Source organism: Triticum aestivum, chromosome 1B (genome assembly GCF_018294505.1).
Source record: "Triticum aestivum cultivar Chinese Spring chromosome 1B, IWGSC CS RefSeq v2.1, whole genome shotgun sequence".
Taxonomy (NCBI): domain Eukaryota; kingdom Viridiplantae; phylum Streptophyta; class Magnoliopsida; order Poales; family Poaceae; genus Triticum; species Triticum aestivum.
The window spans coordinates 87,960,414-87,965,745 of record NC_057795.1 but is presented as its reverse complement, the minus strand read 5'-3'; positions in this window follow the sequence as shown (position 1 = coordinate 87,965,745).

Below are 5,332 nucleotides of genomic sequence, written 5' to 3'. Positions count from 1 at the left end.
TGGTGAATAAAAGGTACATGCGGAAGTTTGACACATGTGTTGGGCGTGAAGCCCGTATAAATAAGCTTATGTGAAAGAAGCCCCCAGGTATCATGAGTGCGAGTAGCACGTCAAGTGTGTGCGAACAACGCGCAGATCAGCCCTCAGAGGCTTTACCAAAAAGGCAGGGAAAAAGGAGAGAAACAAAAGACAGCTAAAGTATAAAATGTGGATAGAAGAAGGGGACGAACTCTGAGTCCGGCGCTAGGCGTAGAATCTTTGGAGACGGGCTGCGTTCCATCGGTTCGGCTCGAGTCGGTTGTCAGATGCGTTACGTAGACGGTATGCTCCGCCAGTTAGGACTTGGTCGATGATGAAGGGACCTTCCCATTTGGGCTTGAGTTTGTCCTTTTTCTTGTCCGGCAGGCGTAGAACTAGTTCGCTAACATTGTAAGTTTTGGCCCGTACTTCTCTGCTTTGATATCTTCGAGCCTGCTGCTGATAGAATGCAGAACGAGCTTTTGCCACGTCGCGCTCCTCCTCTAAGGCGTCCAAACTTTCCTGCCGATCCAACTCGGCCTCTCTTTCCTCGTACATGTGCACACGAGGTAAGTCATGAATTATATCGCAGGGCAAAACTACCTCTGCGCCATATACCATAAAGAATGGTGTGAATCCGGTAGTACGGTTCGGCGTGGTCCGCAGCCCCCAGAGTACAGAGTCGAGCTCCTCTACCCAGTGCGTGTTAGATTCCGTAAGGGACCGCACTAACCTGGGTTTGATGCCGCTCATGATTAGACCATTTGCTCGTTCGACTTGACCGTTAGTTTGAGGGTGATAGACTGAAGCGTAGTCGAGCTTGATGCCCATATTTTTGCACCAGAGTTTAACCTTGTCGGCCGTGAAGTTCATGCCGTTATCAGTGATGATGCTGTGGGGATGCCATAATGGTGTACTACCCCAGATATGAAGTCTATCACAGGTCCGGATTCGGCCGTTTTAACTGGCTTGGCCTCTATCCATTTGGTGAATTTGTCCACCATGACCAACAGGTACTTTTGCTTGTGGGTTCCCCCTTTAAGGGGTCCAACCATGTCAAGCCCCCAGGCCGCGAACGGCCAGGTGATGGGTATAGTCTTGAGGGCGGTGGGTGGCATGTGGCTTTGATTAGCAAAGAGCTGGCAACCGACGCATCGTTGGACTAAGTCCTAAGCATCTGCCCGGGCCATCGGCCAATAAAATCCTGTACGGAAGGCCTTGCCTACAAGGACCCGGACTACGGCGTGGTGCCCGCCGAGTCCGGCGTGAATTTCAGCCAGAAGATTTCCCCCTTCCTCTTCGGAGATGCACCTTTGAAGGACTCCGGTTGTGCTTTTCTTATAAAGCTCTCCCTCATGGACCTTGTAGGCTTTAGATCGCCGTACTATGCAGCGGGCCTCATTTTGGTCTTCGGGGAGTTCCTGCCTAATTAACTAGGCTAGGAATGGTTCCATCCACGGGGCAATGACTGCCATTATTTCGTGGGTTGAAGGTGTTATTTCATTGGCTGAGCCACCGATTGTGTCAGAATGTTCGGTGTTGGGCGGTGCGGTTGGTTCCGGATTGTTGTTTTCGGACTCCTCTTCCCATACTACGGATGGCTTAAAGAGCCGCTCCAGGAAGATATTTGGAGGGATGGCGTCGCGTTTTGCGCCGATGCGTGCCAACACGTCGGCCGCCTGGTTATTATCCCGGGCTACATGGTGGAATTCGAGTCCTTCGAACCGAGCTGACATTTTTAAGACGGCGTTACGGTAGGCCGCCATTTTCGGATCCTTGGCATCAAAGTCTCCATTTACTTGGGATATTGCGAGGTTTGAATCCCCGCGGACCTCTAGGCATTGAATGCCCATGGAGATTGCCATCCGGAGACCATGTAGAAGGGCCTCGTATTCGGCTGCGTTGTTGGAGTCCGTGTACATTATCTGTAGTACGTATTGGACTGTGTCTCCAGTTGGGGACGTCAAGACGACGCCAGCCCCCAAGCCGGCCAACATTTTAGAGTCGTCGAAGTGCATGATCCAATTGGAGTATGCGACGTACTCTTTAGGGAGTTCGGCTTCGGTCCATTCAGCGATGAAGTCAGCCAAAACTTGCGAATTTATAGCTCGCCGTGGTTTGTAAATTATGTCGAATGGTAGTAGCTCAATCGCCCATTTTGCAATCCTGCCCGTCGTGTCGCGGTTGTTTATATTGTCGTTGAGAGGTACTTCGGAGGCTACTGTTATCAAACACTCTTGGAAGTAGTGTCGCAGCTTCCGGGATGCCATGAACACCACGTACGCTATCTTTTGATAATGTGGATACCGGGACTTGCATGGAGTTAAGACAGTGGATACGTAGTACACTGGTCTTTGGAGAGGGAATTTATGTCCTTCTGTTTCTCGTTCGACGACGAGCACCGCGCTTACAACCTGATGTGTTGCCGCGATGTATAATAACATTGGTTCGCCCAAGTTGGGCGTGGCCAGGACCGGATTTGTTGCTAATATGGCCTTTATTTCTTCGAGTCCGGCCGTGGCAGCATCCGTCCATTCAAAGTGTTCGGTGCACCGGAGGAGGCGATAAAGGGGCAATGCCTTTTCTCCCAAGCGGGAGATGAAGCGGCTTAAAGCTGCCATGCATCCAGTCAATTTTTGTATTTGTTTGAGATCTTTTGGGATATCCAACTATGACAGAGCTCGGATCTTGGCTGGGTTTGCTTCAATTCCTCTACCGGATACAATGAAGCCCAAGAGCTTTCTGGGTGGTACGCCGAAAACGCATTTTTCTGGGTTGAGCTTAATGTCATATGCTCGGAGGTTGTCGAATGTGAGCCTCAAATCGTCTACTAGAGTTTCGACGTGTTTGGTCTTGACGACCACATCGTCTACGTATGCCTCCACTGTTTTGCCGATCTGGGTTGCTAGACATGTCTGAATCATGCGCCGATATGTTGCGCCGGCGTTTTTGAGCCCAAAGGGCATTGTGTTGAAGCAGAATGGTCCATATGGAGTCATGAATGCCGTTGCGGCTTGGTCTGTCTCCGCCATCTTGATTTGGTGGTAGCCGGAGTATGCGTCGAGGAAGCACAATGAATCGTGCCCTGCGGTGGCATCGATGATTTGATCGATGCGGGGAAGGGGGAAAGGATCCTTTGGACAAGCCTTGTTAAGGTCTTTAAAATCGACACACAGGCGCCAGGATTTGTCCTTCTTTGGTACCATTACCAGGTTTGCTAGCCAGTCCGGATGTTTTATGTCTCTGATGAATCCGGCTTCTAATAGTTTGGCTAGCTCCTCTCCCATTGCCTGTCTTTTGGGTTTGGAAAATCGCCGAAGAACCTGTTTGACTGGCTTGAATCCTTTTAGGATATTTAGGTTGTGTTCTGCTAACCTGCATGGGATTCCTGGTATGTCTGAAGGGTGCGAGGCAAAGATGTCCCAATCTTCCCTAAGGAATTCTCGTAGTGCGGCGTCTACATCAGGGTTTAATTGTGCTCCGATGGAGGCCGTCTTTGTGGGGTCCGTTGGATGGACTTGGAATTTGACTATTTCGTCCGCTGGCTTAAAAGAGGTGGACTTGGATCTCTTATCGAGTATCACATCATCCCTGTTCATCGTGGAGCGCAGCGCAGTGAGTTCCTCTGCCGCTAGGGCTTCGGATAGTGCCTCTAGGGCTAGTGCGGCTGTCTTATTTTCGGCGCGGAGTGCTATGTCTGGGTCACTGATAAGAGTGATGATTCCACTGGGCCTAGGCATTTTGAGCTTCATGTACCCGTAATGGGGTATAGCTTGAAAAATTGTGAATGCCTCTCGCCCTAATAAAGCGTGAGATCCGTTGCTGAACGGGGCCACTTGGAACGTGACCTCCTCGGACCTATAATTGTCTGGTGAGCCGAACACCACATCCAGTGTAATTTTTCGTGTGCAGCGTGCTTCCTGACTAGGGATTATTCCTCTAAAGGTTGTGCTGCTTCGCTCAATGCGGCTCCAGTCTATTTCCATTTTTCGAAGGGTTTCCTCGTAGATGAGGTTTAATCCGCTGCCGCCATCCATGAGTACCTTAGTAAGACGATAGCCGTCCACTATTGGACTGAGGACCAATGCGGCTGGTGCTCGGGCTGTTCGGAATTTAGGTTCGTCGCTGGCGTTGAAGGTGATAGACGTGTCACTTCATGGATTTATTGTTGCTACTTGGTAGACTTCGGCGAGGCTAGGGAGTGTTCGTTTCCACATATTATTTGATGCGAAAGTCTCGAAGACAGTTGATACCGTACTGGTACTGTTGGGGTAGTTTTCTGGTGCTAGGAGCTCTTCACCACTTTTGGCCACCTGCCGTAGTATCCAACATGCTCGAAGGCTGTGTGTTGGAGTGGTGCCCTCTGCACTATGTATTTTACAGGGTCCGCTGAGCCATCCCTCCAGTATAGTTCCGTGCCCTTTAGGTTTTTTTTTGCTTTTTGGTTTTTGTTCCAGGTGCCTGAGCATGATGCACCCTTTTATTTCGGACTGGGGTTGTGTTCGGAGCCGGATTGTCCCAAAACTTGGTTTCGGTTTTCCAGGTGCTCTCCATCGCGCAGTACTTTCGTACTATTGACGCTAGGTCAGCGAAGCTTGTAATTTCACAATGATTTATGGCGTTCATGATTCCCTTGTCCGTGCAATTGTTGCAGAAAATTGAGATGGCGCTTTCCTCACGGCAGTCCTTTATCCTGTCCATAACCAGGAGGAATCTGGCCTAGTAATGGTGTACTGTTTCAGCAGGCTCTTGCCGGATTTGAGATAGATCGCTTGTATTTGGGTGGGCGGGTGGAATTAAATTCGGAACCCCGCCCAATCGGAGGCTCAAGGGCCGAAAAGTTTCCGGATTTGGAAGCTTGGATTGCTGGATGTTTTCCAACGAATCTGGTCTGCTGCCTGACTTTAGGTTCAGTACTTGATTGACGTCCATCCCTCCACGGGAATCTGGCATAGAGGGATTAGGAATCCGGGCATAACTGGTTTTTAATATAGAAGAAGAGTCGCCGTGCTGTTCCTCTACCATAGCGACGTGGTGGGTAGCCTGGGGAGAGTTGATCTCTCTCAGATCGGTTTTAAGCCCAATCTAATCGTAGTCTGTAGCGACTCCTAGGGCGGCGATGCGATCCAAGAGCTCGTTTACGGAGGAGAGCTCCATCGGATCTAGCTGCTCGGCAAGTTCCGAGTTGACGTGAAGATCGCTTTTGATGACCCGAGAGGTCATTGTCGGAGCAGCGGCCAAACAGGCGGTCATAAGAAAACCACCTAGCTAGATAGTTTGGCCGGTGGCCAAAGCTCCTTTGGCAACGGTACCG